Source organism: Desmodus rotundus, chromosome 1 (assembly GCF_022682495.2).
Source record: "Desmodus rotundus isolate HL8 chromosome 1, HLdesRot8A.1, whole genome shotgun sequence".
Taxonomy (NCBI): domain Eukaryota; kingdom Metazoa; phylum Chordata; class Mammalia; order Chiroptera; family Phyllostomidae; genus Desmodus; species Desmodus rotundus.
Genome location: NC_071387.1, coordinates 135,733,088 through 135,756,118, shown reverse-complemented (window position 1 = coordinate 135,756,118; position 23,031 = coordinate 135,733,088). Strand labels below are relative to the sequence as shown.

The 23,031-nt window shown below is 36.4% G+C and overlaps 1 pseudogene; it reads right to left on the bottom strand.

Annotated features, from left to right (window-relative positions):
* LOC128780184 (large ribosomal subunit protein eL19-like) overlaps nt 1-22,764 on the bottom strand; it is a 72,859-nt pseudogene extending 50,095 nt beyond the window's left edge.
* Between the last annotated feature and the right edge of the window lie 267 nt (nt 22,765-23,031).

Here is a 23,031-nt window from a genome sequence, read left to right as displayed (position 1 = left end):
TTCCTGGAGTAGAGTCGTGTGAGTTCTTTATATATTTTGGAGATCAGACCCTTGACTGAGGTATCATTGGCAAATATGTTTCCCATATAGTTAGTTTTCTTTTCATTTTAATGTTGTTTTCTTTAGCCATGCAGAAGCTTTTTATTTTGATGAGGTCCCATTTGTTTATTCTTTCCTTTATGTCCCTTGCTTTAGGGGACGTGTCTGTGAGGATGTTGCTGTGTGGAATGTCAGATTTTCCTGCCAATGTTTTCCTCTAGGACTTTTATGGTGTTACAGCTTATATTTAAGTCTTTTATCCATCTTGAATTTATTTTTGTGTATGGTGTAAGTTGGTGATCGAGTTTCATTTTTTTACATGTAGCTGTCCAGATCTCCCAACACCATTTGTTGAAGAGGCTGTTTTTGCTCCATTTTATGCTCCTGCCTCCTTTGTCAAATATTAATTGACTGTAAAGACTTGGGTTTACTTCTGGGATCTCTGTTCTGTTCCATTGGTCTATGTGTCTATTTTTATGCCAGTACCAGACTATTTTGATTACAGTGGCGTTGTAATACAGTTTGATATCAGGTATTGTAATCCTTCCTGCTTTGTTCTTCTTTCTCAAAATTGCTGCAGCTATTCGGGGTCGTTTATGGTTCCATATAAATTTTTGAAGTGTTTGTTCTATATCTGTGAAATATTCATGGGTATTTTAATAGGTATTGCATTGAATCTATAAATTGCTTTGGGCAGTATGGACATTTTGATGATGTTAATTCTTCCAATCCATGAACACGGTATATATCTCCATTTCTTTATGTCTTTGATTTCTTTCTTCAGTGTTGTGTAGTTTCCTGAGTACAGACAGGTCATTTACCTCCTTGGTTAGGTTTCTTCCTAGGAATTTTATTTTTCTTGTTGCTATGTCAAGTGACATTTTTTTCCCCTCATTTCTGCTTTTGATGTTTCGTTGTTGGTGTACAAAAATGCCTTTGATTTCTGAGTATTGACTTTGCATCCAGCTGTTTTGCCAAATTCATTTATTACGTCGAGCAGTTTTTTCATGGACTCTATAGGATATTCTATGTACACTATCATGTCATCTGCAAACAATGACAGTTTTGTTTCTTCCTTTCCAATTAGGATGCCTTTTATTTCCTTTTCTTGTCTGATTGCTGTAGCTAAAACTTCCAATAGTATGTTGAATAGAAGTGGTGAAAGTGGACACCCTTGTCTTGTTCCTGATCTTAGTGGGAAAGATTTTAGTTTTTGTCTATTGAGTATGATGTTGGCTATAGGTCTCTCATATACGGCCTCTATTATGTTGAAGAATGCTCCCTCTATTACCACTTTTCTGAGTTTTTATCATAAATGTGTAAATGTACCTTATCAAATGCTTTTTCTGCATCTATTGATATGATCATGTGATTTTTGTCTTTGTTTTTGTTTATGTGATGTATTATGTTTATTGATTCACAAATATTGTACCATCCTTGCATCCCTGGGATGAATCCCACTTGCTCATGGTGTATGATCTTTTTAATGTATTGCTGGATGCGGTTTGCCAATATTTTGTTGAGGATTTTAGCATCTATGTTCATCAGCGATATTAGCCTGAAGTTTTCTTTCTTTGTTATGTCTTCATCTGGTTTTGGGATTAGTATGATGCTGGCTTCATAAAAAGACTTTGGGAGTCCTCCATCTTCTTGGAGTTTTTGGAATAGTCTGTGAAGGATATGGGTTAGCTTTTCCTTAAATGCTTTGTAGAATTCTCCTGTGAAACCATCTGGTCCAGGGCTTTTGTGTGTTGGGAGTTTTTTGATTACTGCTTCAATTTCATCTGCTGTTATTGGTCTGTTCAGGCTTTCTGCTTCATCTTCATTCAGTTTTGGAAGGTTATATTTTTGTAGAAATGTGTCCATTTCACTTAGGTTTTCAAATTTCTTGGCATATAGTTCTTCATAGTAATCTTACAATCCTTTGTATTTCTGTGGTATCAGTTGTAATCTCTCCTCTTTCATTTCTGATTGTGTTTATTTGGGTCCTGTTTTTTTTCTTGATCAGCCTCCTTGGAGGCTTGTCAATTTTGTTTATCTTTTCAAAGAACCAGCTCCTAGATTCACTGATCCTTAGAATTGTGCTTTTAGTCTCTATGTCATTTAATTCTGCTTTGATCTTGATTATTTCCTTCCTTCTACTTGTTCTGGGCTGTCTTTGTTGTTGTTCCTTGAGATCTTGTAGGTGGAGTGTTAGGTTGTTTATTTGAAATGTTTCTATCTTTTTTAGGTAGGCCTGTATTGCTATGAACTTCCCTCTCAGGACTGCCTTTGCTGTGTCTCATAAGTTTTGGGTTGTTGTGGGTCCATTTTCTTTTTTTTTCCAGGAACTTTTTTATTTCTTTCCTAATCTCATCCTTCACCCATTCATTCTTTAATAGCATGTTATTCAATCTCCATGTTTTTTAGTGTTTGGGGTTTTTTTCCTTGAGATTTGTTTCTAGTTTCAGCCCCTTGTGGTCAGAGAAAATGCTTGATATGATTTCAATTTCCTTGAATTTCTTGAGGCTTGTTTTGTGTCCTATCATGTGGTCTGTCTTTGAAAATTTTCCACATGCATTTGAAAAGAATGCATATTTTGCTTCTTTGGAATGAAACTATATGTGTGTGTATGTATATATGTATGTGTGTGTGTATGTATATATGTATGTGTGTGTATGTGTATATATATATATATGTATATATATCAGATAAGTCCATTTCACCTAGGGCATTGTTCAATGTCACAATATCATTGTTGATGATATTTTGTTTGGAAGATCTGTCCATCTTTGACAGTGGGGTATTAAAATCCCCTACTATAAATGTGTTGCTGACAATATCTTTCTTGAAGTGCTCCAAGATTTTCTTTATGTATTCGGGTGCTCCTATGTTGAGAGCATATATATTTACAATGTTTATGTCTTCCTGGTGGATTCTTCCCTTGAGTATTATGAAGTGACCTCCTGGGTCTCTCTTTATGGCCCTTTTTTTTTTGAAGTCTATTTTGTCTGATATGAGTATTGCTACCCTGGCTTCCCCCCCACGACCCCCATTCATTTGCTTGGAGAATTTGTTTCCAGCCCTTCACTTTCAGTCTGTGTAGGTCTTCTGTACTGAGGTGGGTCTCTTGTATGCAGCATATGTGTGGGTCATGCTTTCTTATCCATTTAGCTACTCTTGTGTTTTGATTGGATCATTTAATCCATTTACATTTAAGGTTATTACTGATAGGTACTTATTCATTGTCATTTTTTCATACCTGTGTTCCTCTCTCTCTTTTCCTTCCTTTCCTTGAAGCAGTCCCTTTAGCATCTCTTGCAGAGCTGGTTTGGTGGAGGTGTATTCCTTTAGACTTCTTTTGTCTGGGAAGCTCCTTATTTGGCCTTCTATCTTGATTGAGAGCCTTGCTGGGTAAAGTAGTCTTGGTTGCAGGCCTCTGGTTCTCATTACCTGGAATATTTCTTGCCATTCTCTTCTGGCTTGGAGCATTTCCATTGAGAAGTCAGCTGCTTTCCTTATCAGGGATCACTTGTATGTTACTTCCTGTTTCTCCCATGCTGCTTTTAAGATTCTCTCTTTGTCTTGGAATTTTGCCATTTTAATTATGATGTTTCTTGAAGTGGGCCTCTTTAGGTTCCTCTTGATTGGGACACTGTGATTCCTGGATTTGTGTGACTTTTTCTCTCCTCAGATTAGGGAACTTTTCCATCATTACTTTTTTAAACAGATTTTCTATCCCTTGCTCTTCTTCTTTTTGTATCCCTGGTATACAGATATTATTACATTTCATGTTTTCCTGCATTTCCCTTAATCCTTCTTCATTCTTTCTGCACCTTTTTTCCTTTTCTTGCTCATTCTGGATGTTTTTTTTCTACCTTGTCCTCTATTTCACTGATCTGATCCTCTGCTTCATCGAGCCTGCTTTTGATTCCTTCTACTGTGTTCTTCAGTTCAGAAATTGTATTCATTTCCTCTTGGCCCTTGTTGATAGTTTCTATTTCCTTTTTCATGTTGATATAGTTTGCAGTGAGTTCATTGTAGTTTCCCTGTAGTTTCTGGTAATTCTCTATGAGCTCATTAAACTTCCTGATAACCATTGCTTTGAACTTAATATCTGATAGTTGACCTGCCTCTATTTCACTTAGTATTCTTTCTGAGGCTTCCTCCTGTCCTTTCATTTGGGGATTGTTTCTTTGTCTTCCCATTGTTTGTGAGACTCTTCCTGTTAGTCTCCTCTTCTTAAATTGATCTGTTCTGACTCCCTGGGTTTCTGGTATGAACTTCTATGGTAGAATACCTGTGAGATTCAGTGGTACAGCCTCATTGATCTCCTGAGCTCACTGGTCTTGGGCTGTCATTTATGTTGGCTCTCTGTATGTCTGAGTTTTGATTGTTGTTAGATCTTTCTTTGGTGGGTCCTTCCCTCCAGCTGGCTAACTGACGTCACTCCATCTACCACATCTTATATTCTCTTGTGCAGGTATGGGCAGGTTGTGTTGAAGTTGATTCTTCTGTGTGTACCAGGTTTTGAGCCTTCTTTCTCACTCTTGTTCAGTTGCTTGTTGTGGGTAGTTTCTCCACCATTTAGTTGTATTTCCAGATCAGTCCTGGATTGAGTTAGTTAGTGTGGCTTCCACTCCATCCTTCACTTTCTTCTGCTGTTATCTCTTGGTGGTTCTTTTGTTGGTGGTTTTCCTCTTCCAGCAGGTGTACTGATGTTCACTGCTCCCACCTTGCAAGTTCTCTGGAGTCACAAAGTGAAATTTATTTCACTGTCTCAGTTGTTGGGATGACCCCTCTCTTTAGGTCTAACTCTGGTCTTTTCACAGCTCTGGGTTTTATTGTCTCACCTATGGGAAAAGAAAAAAAAGGGGGAAGGAAGGAAGGAAGAACAAATAAAAAAGGAAAAAAAGGAAAGGAAGGAAGGAAAAAGGTATAAAAAAGAGAGAAGGAAAAAAGGAAGAAGGAATTAAAAAAGAAGGAAGGAAAAAGGGATAAAAAAGGAAGGAAGGAAGGAAGGAAGGAAGGAGGAATTTAAAAGGATAGGAAAGAAAGGAAAAAGGAATTTAAAAATAAAAGAAAAGAATGAGGGAAGAAGGAATAAAAAGGGAAAGGAAGGAAGGAAGAAGGAATACAAAAAAGAAGGAAGAAGGAATTTAAAAAAAAAAAAAAAAGAAGCCTTCTGCTGGCTATAAACCAGTCAAGCCAGTTCTGCTGGTCTTCCTGGTTGGTCAGGCTGAGGAGGGATTGGTTTCACTTTTCTCCCTTCCTAAGCTGCAGTCTTTGCTGTTGTCCAGCCTCCAGCCCAGTTCCTCAGTGCCCTTCTGTGCTCAGCCTAGTACTTTAGTCCACCAGTTGTACTGTCTTTGAGGTGCACCAATTAGGGGCAACTCACACAACACCTTCCTGCTCTTTATTGTCCTAGATGCTTGGGACTCTCAGCACCCCTTCAGGGTAGTTCAGCTCCCCCAACTGAGTCTTTCCAGGGACTGCCAACTCCCCGAGCCCTGCAGCTCCCTTCTATGGGGTGTTTCCACCTTCCTCCTAGAGAGCCAGTCAGCCCTGCAGGGTTCTAGGTGCAGCCACTGGGCCATGGGTCAGGTGCACACCAACCCCAGGGCTGCCAGGGTAGGGGTGTAGGAGGCAGTGGCTGCTGTGGAGAATTCCCCAAACAGCCAATGAGTGCCTCTTTTTTCTCTTTTTGAAAAATTCCTCCTATTCAAGGCTGCAGGTCCAAACAAGCACCTGGCCTCTCACACAGTCCAGCCTGGCTCTCTCCCAAGAGCCCGGCAGCAGACCCGGTAGGTGCTGGGCCTAGGGCTGCAGCCACCCTGGTCCCCACGCTGGTCCCAGGGACCTCATTATCCTTAAGCACTCTCCTTACCATCTGATTTTTCAATGTCCTCTACAATTTTTGGTCTCCAATCTTCATATATGCTGTGATATCATTGGCTGTTCACTCTGTTCCTTAGAAGACTGGCTAGATGTTTCACCCCTGCACAGGGGGACATGGACTCCACTCCCACCTATCTCACCACCATCTTCCTTGGACTCTTGTTTTGGTCCTTCTTGTCTCATAGGAGAAACTCATTAGATTTAGGGTCTACTCTAAAGCAATACAATTTTATCACAATCATTACATTAATTATAACTGCAAAGACTATTTCAAAATACATCACATTCTGAAGCTCTGGGCAGTTATGAATTGGGGGGAGACCCTATGCAACTTATGACAGTATATGTAAGATTATTATAACTGAGGAAATTTATGCTTAGCAATAAACAACTTTTCTAGTATCAGGTAGGTCTTGTTGCATAACCAACTACCTCAAAACTAAGTGGCTTAAAACAGAAAATGCAGATTATTTCTCACAACATTGTGATCAGGGTGGTTCTTTTCAATTCACTTGGTGGGGGCTGGCCAGCGTAGCACACAGTCTCACCCCCTTGTCTGGCAGTCACCTCAGTGTCTGGGGCTACTCGGATGACTTGGCCTAGTGTTTCTCTTTATTTAGCAGGGCAGTCTGCGCTCGCTCACAAGGTTCATAAGAGCAGCAAAAACAAAGTGGTTTTCAAGACTCTGCAAGTCCTATATTTGCTAATGTCCCCCTGGCCAAAGCAAATCACATGATCAAACCCAGAACCGATGTGGGAAGAGACTACCCAAGGTATGACATAAGAGGGCAATTATTGCAGTGGTTTTTTCTTGGGGGAACAGGAATTTTTTTTACACTTTCAAATTATCAGTGAGAGTATCTAAATAATTAATGAGTGTTAGATTATGGATTTCATCCCAAGGATCTCTTATCCCCCAAAGTACTTTCACCCAGTAAATTTATGTTGTAGCCTCCAAAAGAAAAAGTTTATTGAATTATCATTTCCCAATTATCTACTCCATACAGGACATTAGAATGGAAGGGATTTGAGCTCTATGGTTATTTTTCTCAGGTATGTCTTATAGTCCCACAAACCCACTAATGTTCTATGAGATATATAACTTGTGGTAGCAAGCACGTGTAATTATACTCCAGTCTGTCTTTTAAATGGGAAAAAATGCTAGAAAAGATGTGGTATTGGCAGAGGATTCCTTTGCTGATTACTACCATTTGCATCCTTGGTAAGACTATGCCTACAGGGATTAGATGCATTTTTATAATTTGGAAAAAACAAATATACAAGACACTTCTGTGTATCTCAATTTCCCCAATAGAAGAATTATACAACTGGGATAAGCTATAAGTTACCTTTGCATTTATGAGAAATGCATGACTAAAACAACCTAGGTTTGATAAAAAGAGATGTATACTAATTTGAAGCAGCAAGGCATACAGCCAGTTTACAAAGCACAACTGTGATTTTTTACTAATGCAAAAAAAAAAAATCTACAAGAAAATTCATTGAACATTTACTATGCTGCAGGGATTGAGATAAGTACTTCACATGTACTATGCCATTCAATTCTAAATTAGGAGACAGACCATTTTACAGATGAGAATGTTGAAACAAGAGAGTTTAAGGTACCTCTAACTGCATGTCTTTTCTCTACCATATTGTACCCCTGGCGATAAGAATTTAAAAACTCATCTTTTACCTTGATAAATTATATTTTCTAACCTAATCTAAATACAATGGCTCCAACCTGTATTCCAGCCCAGTGTTCTCATGCATAAGTAGTAGATTGCATTTTTTTAAATGTATTCTATGTTTTCCATTACCATTTAGTCCTCTTTATACCACTCTCCCCCCTGCAATCACCACACTGTTGTCCATGTCCACGGGTCCTTTTTCCTTTTTGTCCAATCCCTCCACCCCATAAGCACCCTGCCCCCAAAGCTGTCAGCCTGCTCTCTATGAATCTGTCTCTATTTTGCATGTTAGTTCAGTTTATTCATTATGTTACATATGTTCATTACATATGAGAGAAATCATGTGGTATTTGTCTTTCTCTGACTGGCTTATTTCACTTAGCATAATGTTCTCCAGGTCCATCTATATTGTTGCAAAGGGTAAACTTTTCTTTTTTACAACAAGATAATATTCCATTGTATAAATATCCCATAGTTGTTTTATCCACTCATCTACTGATGGACACTTGGGCTGCTTCCGTGTCTTGGTGATTGTAAATAATGCTGCAGTGAACATAGGGGTGCTTATGTTCCTTTGAATTATGTTCCTTATGTTTGGGGTTCCTTCAGATATATTCCCAGAAGTGGGATTGCTGGGTCAAAAGGCAGATCCATTTTCAATTTTTTGAGGTGTCTCCATACTGCTTTCTATAGTGGGTGCACCAATCTGTATTCCCACTAACAGTACAAAAGGGCTCCCCTTTCTCTACATCCACTCCAGCACTTGTTTATTGATTTACTGATGGTGGCCATTCTAACAGGTGTGAGATGTTATCTCATTGTGATTTTGATGTGCATTTTTCTGATTATTAGTGATGTTGAGCATCTTTTCAAAAGTCTATTGGCTATGTCTTCTTTGAAGAAGTATCTATACAGGTACTTTGCCCATTTTATAATTGGATTTTTTATGGGAAATAAAGATTGGATAAAACCTTTGTTACTCCCTTTACCATGCTTTCATATAGACCTATTTTTCATAGAAATGTTTTTAATTCATAAAACAAGGGAAATTCCATTCACTACTTTAACTAATACCCTAATATCTAACATCTTACAATATCAAAATATTGAAAATGGGTTTTGTTGTTGTTGTTCCCACACACATCCCCCCCACACCCCCAGAAAGAAGAATAGTAGTAGTATCTTTGATTCTCAAGTCTCATACTCCTTTGGAATGGACAATTTTTCATAAAGGCTACACAATAGCACAGATAACCTAACATAAACATTATGTCATATGTACTCTTTGTAGCCAATGTCTGCTCCAGACTAATACCATTGTTCCTCCAGATCTCCATTAACATGCAAAAACAAAATTTCATGCTTATGGCCATTTTTAATATTGTTATTTTGAGATTTTTATTCAGCTTTGATATCTGAGCCAGTCTTTGCTACTGAGATTCTACTTTGCAGAACACCAGATGGCTACAATAAAACACAGAAATGACACCTGCAGAAGGAATTAAGGAAGGCATATTCACCAAGCTGTACCTTCTTCTGGGTGCCAGCTGTGTGCATAGTAACATGCAAAACAAGTATAATCTACAATGCTGTTTTCGTTAAAGAGACCATGGGAAGTTGTTAGCACTGAGCCCAGAGACTCATTAAATATTAAATCAGAAAGAATGTAAGAAAAAAGTACCCTATTTTTGTCTTCACTTGTAGTACAGGTAGTGGTGAGGAATTTAGACTAGGACTCTACCATCTGTGGGCTTATTTGAAGTTCAAGTGCTGCCATTGACCTATAATGATTTAATATTCCTCTTGGGAGTAGAGAGAGTACAGACACATATGGGTTAAATTTGTGCAGAAAAATAAGGGAACAAATAAATTATGGAGCTTGCTACTTGAGCACTTTTAAGGTCAAGTGCTGTGACTCTAGATGACCTTATTAAATGAATAGATTCAAGGGGATAATAAATGTTTCTTTGGCTCGTGGCTCTATATTGGAGATCATCCCAAATCTTGTAGGTTTCTCACTGGTAGGATTATTTGTGAATTACTTATTTTATATACTTCACATTAAAAGCCACCATTCTATTTCTCAGAAAGTGAAATGCGTTTGTCATCATTTGTCATCATGTAAACTTAATAGAGCCAACTATCATCTCAATTGCTTTATCTAATTTCAAACATCTCACAGGCAAAATATATACGGGGCCATAGCCTCATTTCTATACTAGGTCCTAAAGGAGAATACCTCAACTATTTAAAAACTTAACAAAAATGGGCTTAAATGCATATAGTTATGGAAGCCTCTTTGTAAAAAAAAAAAAAAATGGCTATGGTGAAGGCTATCAAACTTTCTAAATATACCAAAAAGCATTGAACTGTATACTTTAAATGGGTGACTTTATGGTAAGAAAATTATCTCTCAATAAAGCTATTTTAAAAATTATTCCATCAAAGTTTGACTAAAGCACTGTGGGTTTTCCTGCTCAGCTGCCTAACCTCTCTCTTCCTCTCTGAAGTTCGATACAAACCGGCCTCAGTAGCCCAGACTCCAGCAAGGTCTGTAACAACCATGTGTCTTAGAAAACATGTCAGTGAAGGCTCTGCTTCTCTGAAGAGCCTAGCTAAGTTTCTAATTATTTAACACATGTTTGCACAACGTCCTTTTTCTCAACATCCTTTTTCTCTTATCCTGCCCAGGTAATTAATATATGTGTGCCTTAAGAAGGGTCTCCTGTAAGCACAATAATGAGAATTTCAGGGTAGAGTGTTAGGAAGGGACAGGAGAATTAGGAACCCTCTCATTCTCTAGGGAAGAACTTGCAATCCAGTATTATCCTCAACATGTACACATTCTGTGTCTCCTTGTCCTCCTTTTCTGTAGTTACTTTACTATGATGACCGCTGGAACACAAGTATGTGTCTCAGTCGAACACATTCAGGTCTTCCCACTTTTGTGTAGACAGAAGAACCCAAAGCCTGGGTGACATTGAAACACACCACCCTTCTGGCCAGGTTTTCTCTGTTATTTCACAAATAAACTCTTGATAGGCATTTTTTGCTGCAAGGTCTATCACGAAGAAAATAAAAACTAACACTGGCGCCTAGGCCATCACTCCATCATTTCTCTGTACGAAATGCTACAAACAGCTCTGCAATTTTGTAAGCCTCCATTGAGCACACCTTTCCTCAGAGTCTTTAGCCACAAAGGCTTTTAGCTCCTGACATTCACAACCAGTCCCTCCTTCAGAGCCATTTCAGACTGATGGCACGAGCAGAAAGAAATGGTCTCTCCTGAACAGGAGTCTATACTCCACTGGCTGTTTCGTTAGCATGGATATTTTTACAAGTACTATACTAAAAACAAACAAACAAACAAAAACCCGTAAGTAACCCATGCTTACTGTAGAAAAATAATGTAAATATGTAAGAATAAAAGTAAATAAAAGTTACTAATAGTCTCACCACACATAAAAAAAGTCTTCTATCTTTTCATGTGTAGTATTCACATTTGCATACATGCACACACACATCCCCAACCTCTCTTCTTAATTTTTCCACTTCATATTAGTTCTTACATTTATTCAGAAAATATGCATTCAGTAACTACTATGTCTTAGGTTCCATGCTAGCACTTGGAATAAATAATAATAATATGGCTTGGCCTTGATGGCCCTTTCCAGCAGAAGACGAAACAAATCAGCATCAAAGCAGAAAGACAAGAGAGAAAGGACATCTGTAAAAATATCAACAATAAAATAAAGAAAAAAACAATGACAAAATAGCAATGCATTATAGAAAATGTAATAAAGAAAATAAAGGTCTGAGATACAGAATTACACATGGAGCACTACTTGTGTATTCTCCTGAAAGAGCAACATTTCAACTGACATTCAGGATGGGAGAAAACTTAATCTTAGAAAGACTAATATGGAGCATTCCCAGACAGAGACTAGCAAGTTCAAAGTCCCTGTGATGGTCAGTGTGATGTATCAGCTGGGCAAGGCTATACGCAGCTGTGCCCAGTTATTCAGTTGCTATGAATGTGAATCACATCAACAAAATACATTCATAATTAGTTAACTTTAGGTAAAGGATATTATCCTTTAAAATCTTGGTAGATCTGATTCAATTATTTCAAAACTCTTAAGAGCAGAACTGAAGTCTTCTGGAAGAAGAAATCCTACTTGTGGACTGAAGCTTTAACTGCCTGAGAGTTCCAGCCCACCCTTTATGACTGCCTGCTCACAGACCTCATATAGTACTTGCCTAGACAGCCCCACAATCACATAAGCTAATTCCCTGCAATAAATCTCTTAATGTAGTTATCTCCTCCTAATCCTGTTTCTGATTAAATGCTAACTGACAGAGTCCCTGAGAGAGTAAATAATAACAGTAAATGTAAGACTAATTACTTCCTGAATATTTTCGTGCACCAGGTGCTCTGAGTACTATCCATGCGCCATTATTATTTGTACTTTCTTAATGAGGAAACAGAGAGGTGATGCCCAAGATCACACCACTAGTAGTCATTGGAGTTATGGCTCAAATCCAGCCATTCCTAGGTATGGTTGCTGAGCTGAATAAGAATGGCTATAACCCAGTGAGCAACAGGGAGAATGGCATAAGGTGACTTAAATGATAGCCAGAGACCAAATTATGCAAGACCAGGTATGTCACAGGAAAAGGGCTGAATATTATAAGATGGTTAGAGAGACGTATTGACTTACTTTCCTCAAGGGATATTACCTGATTTAACTTTCAAGGATATTAGACTAGTTGCAGGGATGGAATGAAGTAAAAGAAAGCAAGTGTTGAAAGAGGAAGACCAGTTAGAAGGCTGTGGTACCTAAGAGAAAGATCATGGCTACAAAGTTGGCAGTGGATGTGCAGAGAAGCAGAAAGATCTAAGATAGATCTCTGAGGTAGAGTTGACAGGACTTAAAGTATTGGGCAAGGACAAGGACAAGGAAGCCTTGAAGATGGTCCCTAAGTATCTGGCTTGAAGGACTGGGTAGATGGTAATACTGTTTTAAGACATTAAGAAATACGTTTATATTTTGATATATTAAATTTGCAATGTCTCTGGGATATCCAAGTTGAGATCCAAATCTGGAGCTCAGAGGTTTGGATTTGAAATACAGATTTGGAATTTATGATCATATAGTTTGATATGTAAATCTGGGTGAGTGAATGAGATCATTGAAAAAGCAAGCACAGAAGGAGGAGGAGAATGAAGGAATGTCCAAACCATGAGGTATGCCAAAATTTAGAGACTGGGCAGAGAAAGTTTACAAGAAATATATACTTAGAAGGAGTTGCTAGTGATGGAAAGGAAACCAGAAGATTACAACATCATGTGGGCAAAATGAGAAAATATTTAAGTACAGAATGTCAGCTGTGTCAAGTGCGTTGAGGAGTGAAATGCAATGAAGTTGGTAAACTATCCATGTGAGATGTGGAGCACAACAGCCAAGAGAACACTGATGATCTTGACAAGATTGGAACAGTGGGTGGTAAAAACACCGTAGTGAGCAAGAGTGAGAGTAGGAAGTTAGAATGTGACCACAGAATATCAGCCATGCTTTTGTAAAGTGGCTATAAAGCAAGCAGACTTGAGTAGTGGGAGGGTGAGTGGGGTGTATGTGAAAAAGGCGATTGTGTGTGTGTGTGTGTGTGTGTGTGTTTATGTGAAAATACAATAACATGATCTACTGAAGTAGGAATGGCTGCTGATTAAGGAGAAAAATGATATAAGCAAGGAAGAAATGATCCTTGAGAGAATAGCACAAACTTGAAGAAATTAACCTTTGAAAGAAAGGACAAATCCCTCACTGTATGAAGAAAGAATAAGAGGAATGGGGTGGAAATGTAGGTTGTTAGTGATAAAATGAGGGATTTCACATCTGATCACATTTTTCATTTAAGAATAAAGCCACTTTATCATCTGAAAGTATAGCGAGGAAGAACCAGAATACATTTGGGATAAGAGAACACGAGAAATGTTGATCTTAAAGCATGGGAAGGCAAGACTACTAGAGAAATGTGGCAGGGTGATACCGAACCCCTGTGGGGTTCATGGTCAAGGATTTCTAGCTGCTAGCAAAGAGCTACCAAAATAAACAAACAAGACTTCAAATCCCCCCAAATCACCACACAAAAACAGACAAAGCAACTAGAATAATTAAACAAAAGCAAACAAAACATTATAATAGACACAGAAAGCATTATAATAAAACTAGTGAGAAAATATTCAATTAGACCTTCAAAAATGAATGGACACAAACCGTCAATGGTAGTATGACCATATGTAAGGACAGCTGTGTGGGAGAACGGGGGAGAGGACAGGTATCTGATGGGGCAAGGAGTTTCTGAGCTGGAAAAGGGTCAAGTAAAGGGTTGTTGGCCAAGATAGAGTGGAAGATACAGAGGGCAAATGAAAGGGAGGGGAATCATCACGCACACATTTTCACATCTATAAATTTAGGCCCACATATTTTTAATGATTGCATAGAATTCAGTTACGGATGTACAGTGAACTCTTTAACCCCCTATCATTGGATAAACTGTTCTTATGGGGGAAAAAAAATCACAAAACTGCATAAAATAACTATATAAAACCACTCATGTGAAGCCATCTTAGAAATTTATTAAATTATTTCCTGAGAATTGCTAAAGTGAAATTACTAGGTTAAAGAGTATGCATTTATGTAAGGGTTTTAAAATGTATTTCTAAATTGCTCCTAAAAATAGATACTTCTACTACTGGAGTCTGAAAATACTAAGTAATAAACACTTAATCACTTGTGTTTGCTTATTCCTTTTATTGTTTATCATTATTTAATTTCTATTTTTCAATTTTAATGGTCACTTAGTCCTGAAAATTGAATTCATTAATAAGATTTTCAAAGAAAGTAGCTGACATAGTTAGCCTATATTTTTTTTTATCTTCTTGGCAATTGTGATTTTTATCTAATTTTCATTGTTAATATTGTACAGATATGCTTTCTATTTTTATTGGTTTTACCATACAGTGATTTACCTGTTTTGTTTTTTCCCCCTCAAAATCTGTACTGTTGTTTATTGATAGATTCTAGAGTTCTATTTTCTACTTCATTAATTTCTGGTTTTCTCTGTTTTAATCTCCTCTTTCTATGTTATTATGCTTATTGGTGTTAATATAAAAAGTTTTCATAATCTTTCTAAGTAATATGCAAATGTAGTTTTGGTTTTCTCTTTGACAAGTTAATAAAAAAGAAGCATTGCTTTTTAAAATTCATTTACTGCTTTCTAGTTTCACATAAATTTAATCAAAGATTTTCAATTTGGGATACTTACGGTTGTCATGTGATTTAATATAAGATCAATTTGAATAAATAGCTCAGACATTATATAACTATTTTGAGGGCCAACAATTATATATTTTTATTAAATTGATTTTAATTATACTATTTAATTCTCTTTCATATTTTAGTTTGGTCCATTTAATGAAAGAAGAGACTAAAAGAAAGCAAATATGTTAAAAAATGAACATTTGGGTGATAGATTTATGGGAATTCTTTATATTACACTTGCAAGTTTTATGCTGATCTGAAATTAAAATGAAAATGTTTTTTAAAAAATATGATAAGTGAACTTATGAATCGGAAAATCATCCTATTGCACCAATGTATGAATATAGCAAATACAACTTTGAAGCAAGAAATGATTTCAGAACCACATTGTCTCTTTTCACAATAATTAAGCTCACATGAAGATGTTTTCATCGAGAAAAGAGTCTAATAATTTCAAGAAGACTGCTTGTCATAGTGTTGAAATTTGAAGGAATTATGAGTAAAGAAGTATCAAAGCATTTTCAGAAAAGACAATTGAAATTTTAAAAGAGAAATTAGTTTAATCTTGATGATGCAGTAAGTCAAGGATTACTGAAAAAAAAAATCACTATAGAAAGTGCTCTATTTCACCATTTGTTATCCTGAGGCTTCAAGAACATCAACTCATACACAGAATATTTTGACATATATTATATTGATCTTGATGTCATTCAAAAGTCCTATGGTGGAAAAGATTGTTATTGTTATAGGGTAATTTTCCAGGTAAAATTTCCTTTCTTAAATCAAAACTTTAGTGATCCCATTTTTCAAGAGGCTCAATTAGTCTAATTCATTATGAAAAATTCTCAGAAAGGAACATATTTTGTTATTACCCTCTCTCTACTGAACCTTTCCCATTAAGATACAAATATGCTGTAATTCCTTTAATCTTTAATTCTGTTGGCACCATTTCCCCGATTAGCTCCCAATACTTTTTTGCTCCTTTTTACAGCAAAATACCTTGAAAGAGTTGTCTGTAGTTACTGTTTTCAATTCTTCTTCTCCCTGCATTCTGGATTTAACCTCCACCATGGAAGAGGAGCCTCTCTTAAAGTCACCAATTACCTCATCAGTGTTAAACCCAGTGATTAGTTCTTAGTCTCCATCTTATCTGACTTCTCAACATTTGAAACTGTCAGTCACTTCTGCCTCTTAGCTCTTAGAATAAAATATTCTCTGAATTTTTCTGCTACTCCAACAATCACTTGTTTTCAGTATCCTTAGCTGATTTCTCCTATTTATCAAGAATTATTTTTAATGTTGGAGTACCTCAGGGCTCCATCTTTGTGGTCCTTTTATCCACTTACATTCTCCCTTCACTTTCTTTTCCATGTTTTTAGTTATTTTTAAAAAGGGAAAAGAATAGAAAATAAGTGTTTGGCAAGGATATAGAAAAATTGGAATCCTTGTCCTTGTGCATTGCTGATGGGAATATAAAACGGTGTAGCTGCTGTGGAAAACAATATAGTGGTTTCACACACACAAAAAAAAAACATAAAATTACCATAGGATCTAGCAATTCCATTTCGGGGAATATACCAGAAGAACTGAAAGTAGGGTCTCAAGGAAATATTTGCATGCCCATGTTCATAGCAGCATTATTCACACTAGCCAAAAGGTAGGAGCAACCCAAGTGTCCTACAGATGAATGGATAAACTACAGGTGTTATATACGTACAACCTTTTAAAAAGAAGGAAATGGATGAACCTTGAAGATAGCAGGCTAAGTAAGCCAGCCAAGAAAGGACAGGTGCATGATCCCCCTGACAAAGTAGAATGGTGGTTGCCAGGAGCTGAGGGAGTGGAAAGTAAGAATTTATTGTTTAATGGATATTGAATTTCAGTTTGGAAAGATTAAAAGTTGTGGAGATGGACGGCTGTGCTGGTTGCACAACATTGTGAATGTGTTTAATGCCACTGTGCTGTTTCTGTTAGATCCTACATTTATCTATTAGGCATCGATTCATAACGGGACCAATTACACTAATTATCTTATTTTCTGTATCGAATGCTCTGACATTTGGGGCTTTTTGACTGGAGAGAACCTTCTCTTCCCAGGACTAACACATTCTTAGGGGTAACAAAGGGCACCACTGGGGGCGTGTCTTCCGCATGCAAACTGACCAGCCACGTTCGGTCCGGCTCAGACACTGCAGAAGGCAATATCACCAACAAGAACTGCCTCAGTCACCCCAGGGCCAGGGGCCGGACAACTAGAGCCCATCCCTACATCCCAAAGTCTGTTAAAATTATTCCAAGTAGCCAATCCTGACTGTATACTCTGTTCTGCATTAAAGGAAGAATTATTCAATGATTTAACAATGCTTGTTAAAGTACCATAAATAAGTACTGATTCAAGACCATCACAATAGGTGTAGGGACCACTGCAATGGGAATTTACATTGGGGAAAAGAGATTGTTCTTAACTCCCAATACAGCATGGGAAAGTGGTAATTTGTAGGCAAGGAACAGGGGTGCGGGGAGTCAGTGAATGAAAAATTACTTAGAGGAAACATCCCAGGCTGGGATGGGGGTCATTGGAGGAGGAGGCGGGGTTTGCCTAAACCCACCCAGTAGGATTCTTGCTTAACACAAGGCAAAGTAATCAGAAATCACCTGAGGGATAGAGGAGAATAAAGAACCCAATTAAATATTGAGAGTGTTGAGATGAGGATTCGAGATTCTTGCTAAATTAAGTTGGCAGGGTTCTTGCTAAAACTGGAGTTTAAAGAAAGTGCACAGAAGAGCCTATGAGAAATTTCAGGAGTCTGACTAAAGTTTGGTCAAGCAAAGAATCTATGTTACCTGCCTTTCATTTTCTTCAGAAATCCCAACAAAGACCATGGCCTAAGCTCTCTCCTCACTCCTGTCTTCTGCCTCCTGACCACACTGGGACTTTCCCCTGTGCCCCTGCATGGCAGTTGGTGACTCCCTTTCTGGAACCTGGGAGTGCAGAAATATTTTCCTTCCAAGCTCTGTTCTTGTTTCCTGTGCTCACACCGACTTCACCATACTACCTCCAACATACTTATAAACATTCTTTGAACAACCACTGAACTGTCTACTTAAAGATGGTTAAAATTGTAAAGTTTTATGTTTATTTTACTATGATCAAAACTGTTTTAAAGGTTCATAATAACCAGCTTTTATTAACCTTTCATGAGAAATAGGTGAAATAATTTTTAAGTGAACTGTATAAAAAAGTGTTTTAAAAAAAGTTATGAATATGTTATGAACAGAGTTTATGTGAGTTGTTCTTATTGGTAGTAACAACCTACCAAGGTGATTTATCTTAACTAATTATATACTTTTAGGGTATAGTACCCTAATAAATAGTATTCAAATAAAGTGGCAGCTATGTTTAAAATGTTTTATTTATGCTTATTGTATCCACATTTCTATATAAGACCTCTAAAGTACCAAAAGTGTATATTTCTCTTATATTTCACAAAGAACATGGGATTTAGTGACTTCTTAAAAATTTATAATTGTTCATAATTTATATCTTCCAATTTCACATCTTTCCATTCTCAGCTAATAGTTTTTTTTACATGAAGGAAATGGTTCTGCAGATGTTTCAGATTCTATACTTCTCAAGTAAAATTCACAGACACATTCTGTTTTCCCAGACAAAGTTTATAACACCCATCTGTAATATACCAAGGCAGAGACTTTCATGAATATTCACACTAATTTCAGTGGAAAATCTCCTTGGAAAAACTTCTAGTATCAAACATTAAACAAACTAACTAACAAACAAAAAGGAATAGAACCCAATTGTTCTCACTTTTTTTTTTTTTTTTACAATAAATGCCAGTTTAAAAAGGGCCAGGGGACTTATAAAATACTGGTTTGTTTTTAAACAGTCAATCGTTTACAGAAAAAACACAAGCCAAACATGCATACAACTAAATGTGCCATCTTAAGTGAAACTTGACTTTTTAAATGGCAAATATAAAATTTTTTCATATTCTATATATGAATGATTATCAACCATCAAAAACCTCATTTCATGAACTCTTATTTAACAAGTGCTTACCGGTAAGGCTTTGCATTTTCTATAACTAAAAAAATATATATAACAAACAAAAAGCAGAGCTTTCTTTCTGATTTACCCATGGACTGTCAACATGATCCAAGCGTCATGTCTCCAAGATGTCTGTTATTATACAATTATTTCTGTCATTTTATTAGAGAACTTAAAAGGCAAACTCTTGTTTGTATGGGCCAATGGTATTTAATGATAAGAAAAAAAATTCCAGGTGTTCGCAATCTTTCGGGCAAAGGAAACACTAAACCTTTACTTATAAATGTGACCTTCAGAGCTACTTGAATTCAACTTTATTGATTTCAAAATACTTCACTAGTCTAGGAGAATATTTGACCTTTGTTATCTAAGAGAAGGAAAAGCACAAGGCTAATAACGCACAGGCAAGCCATTGTCAGGCTCTTGACAATATGGAAAAGAAACAAACGGGAGTGTCTGAAGCCAGGGATGCACCCAAGCTTAACGTGCTAAAAATAAGCCAGTGACAGCCAATGAGTAATTGCACCACATTTCCTTATATTCAATGGCACTTGATACATGGTAAATTAAAGCAGCTGCAAGCACATTTCAAAACCTCCAAGGTCAGGTTGGGTCTCTGCTACATTTTAGCAATTCTGAACACCAGGTAATAGGAACATTTCTCTTCCCTTATCATGGTTTGGAGCATGATCAAATACCTTTTCAAAAGATAATAGGAATCTAATTCATCACTATCATAATCAACAGATAAAATGAACTAAGAACCTTCTAACTTACTTCAATGCTGTATGTTATGTTAATTTTACTATAATGAAAAGGGTCAGCAGTCTCAGCCCCCTAGGCTTCAGCCTTTCCTTCCTAATTGTTTGTGAATCCAACAGGCGTTCCCTTGCTTCCACTTTATAATCTATATAAAAAGAACACCTCGAAAGCCTGCAAAAGCCTGAGTCACTGACTAGTGACTCAAATGTGGTTGTTGTTTTTTTTTTTTCTGAGAAAAAAAAATCTCAAATTAATTTGGGATGAAATCAGTAGTTTTATGCCTTTCAGATCTTCCTAGAAACATATTCACCCAAGAATATGTAGTTTGCTGATTTAAAATTAAGGGACTTACTTTTTAAAAATTTGGATTCCATTAGAAAAATGTTTTCCAAGAAGAAGTTATCCAAGATAATTGCATCCTCGATGGCATGTTCAACTACTACTACTCTGTTTGTATGTATCCCATAAAAACAATACATCTAACACGAAAATTCCTTACAGAGGTTCAGAGAAAGTAGAGGGTGCATCAAAGTAAATCAGTTGTAAGGAAATGTACTAGAAAGACCCCAACTGCAAAGCAGAATGCTGGGCTTTTGGGGTTATAATTCTTAGTTTTGTTTTGGGTTGTTTTTTTTTTCCCTTAAGAATTACATCAAGTTAATTACAACCTCAGAACCTCAGCTTTCTCATTTGTAAAATAAAGTCTCAAGATACTTTCTTCTAAGATTTCTCCCAACTCTGAATTCCATACTTTTAAATTAGATAGACTTTGCAGCTTAGAAGTTATATTTTAAAAAAATGAAAAGATACTTCTGATTATACAATTATTAAAGAAATTCTTAGCTCCAATTTTATACCAAATATTATAATTTTTCTACACATTAACTATAATCATTTTTTGATTTTGGTATTTTCAAGTATCACATATACTCATATGAAAAAGAAATGGAAATAAAATTTTTAACTGAAAAAATTAAAATAATGTCCTATTAATATATAATTTTAAACTGTTTATCAAAATAGAAAACTCATTCTCTAAATTCTTTTAATAACTCATAATAATTCTCTTCACATCCCTTTGAAAACAAATTCACTTATATATGCATACACATATACATGGGTATGTATTTAGTATAAATGCACATGCACTTAGTGTATGTAAAGGTCCACGTATATAAATAATAGTTACATAAAAGTACATATATACAACTATTTCTTTTGTGTAAAGTGCTACATGGCACAAGAATTAAAAATTAAACCAAAGTCTGTCATAGAACCCCTGCTGAAAACTCTGAGGATATCTAGATATATTATATAACCTGTGTGTATCTCTATCATAGCATATATCAAAGTGCATTACAGCTTCTATTAATCTTCAAAATCCTTGAGATCAAGAATCATATCTTACTGGGGGCAGATACCCAGGAGGGACGCATTAAGTGTTTGTGGATTGAATGAATAAATAAATGAACCTGTATAAATATGCAGGTACCCATGTAGTAATAAATATGCAATTTACAAATATCTGGGTGCCTATTGCTCCTCCCTATTCTTCAGAATTGTCCAATTGCCTTTTTTAAAATGATACATCAATTTACTCAACAAATATTTATTGAGCACCAATTATGTGCCAGGTATAGTTCTAAGTGCCAGAGATTCTTCAGTAAATACACATAATAAATCAGTGAAATATATGTGAGAAGAAATACAGGGAGGTGTAAGAGAGACTGTGCCACTGGGTTGGCATTAGAGCACATGAGGAAACCAGCTGTGCTGAGGGGCAATGGAAAATTTCCAAAAAATATCAAGAGAGGCCTCATTTAGAAGACAATAAGCAATAACTGAGAGCAAAACTACTTTTGTTGAATTTCCTTAACATTATTCTTTATTATCTCTGATTTTCAGTGTTGATAGGAAACGTCTTTGGTAGACGTCTAAAGCTACACGTGTGTTAAGTTCTATCTGCATATAATAAATAGCTCATCTGAAAACTGACAGGTGTCACCCACCCAGGTATAAATTTTTTATAGCTTTCAGGAAAGTGAATTTTAAGTTATTTTTATTACTTTGAAAAATTGAAACTTAAAAGCAATTACTAACCACTCAATAACAGTGTTAATTATTCATTTTTTTAGTGTTGATTTAAACTTTTCTCTGAACTGGAAAGTTATTATCTAAACATTTACATATAGCCCCCACATATGGACAGAAGAAAAGCAACATAATCACATACATAGTTTAGGTCAAACTCTACTATTTAGAGAAGGAAAGAAGAAACAAATTATCTGAAGTGACTTTGATGGAAAACAAGAAAATTTCTCAATTCCTGTGTACTTTAGAGCCATGAATATAAGTCAGGCTTTAATGTAGTTATCAATCTCTTTTGTTTGGCAGTGCACCATGAAATGCTGTGTTGAGAAGGATTCTTGATAGATACATATGTAGTGCCATTTTATTTTTAGACTTTTTGCCTCTGGGTTTTTTTTTTTTTTTCTTACTCTTTCTTCTTCTTAAGCAAACCCTTTAACATTTGTTGCAGTACTGGTTGGATGTTAAATTCCTTTAGCTTTTTCTTGTCTGGGAAGCTTCTTATTTCTCCTTCAATTTTAAATGATAGTCTTGGTGAATAAAGTAGCCTTGGTTGTATGTCCTCACTTTTTCATCACCTTGAGTATTTCATGTCACTCCCTTCTGGCCTGAAATGTTTCTGATGAGTAATCTGATGACAGCCTAATTGGTGTTCCCTTGTAGGTAACTACCTGCTTCTCTTTTGTGGCTTTTAGGATTCTCATCTTTAAGCCTTATCATTTTAATTACGATGTGTCTCAGTGTAGGCCATTTTGGTTCCAACTTGTTTGGGACTCTGAGCTTCCTGGACTTGTACGGCTTTTTCCTTCATCAGATTAGGTACATTTTCAGTTATTTCCTCAGATAGGTTCTCAAGCCCTTGCTGACTCCCTTCTCTTTCTGGTGTCCCCATGATGCAGATGTGGTTACACTTCATGTCGTCCAAGATGTTTCTTAAGCTCACCTTATATTTTTTAATTCTTTTTCCTCTTTGCTGCTCTGCTTTTTTCTACCTTGTCTTCCAAAACACTGTTTTGGTTCTCTTCATCTCTGGTCCTCTGCTTCATCTAACCTACTGTTTATCCCTTCCACCATTGTTATTTATCCCAGATATTGCATTCTTTCTGACTGGTCCTTATTTGTAGTTTCTATGTCTTTTTTCATGCTGTTGAGTATCTTTATAATCATTACTCTAAACTATCTG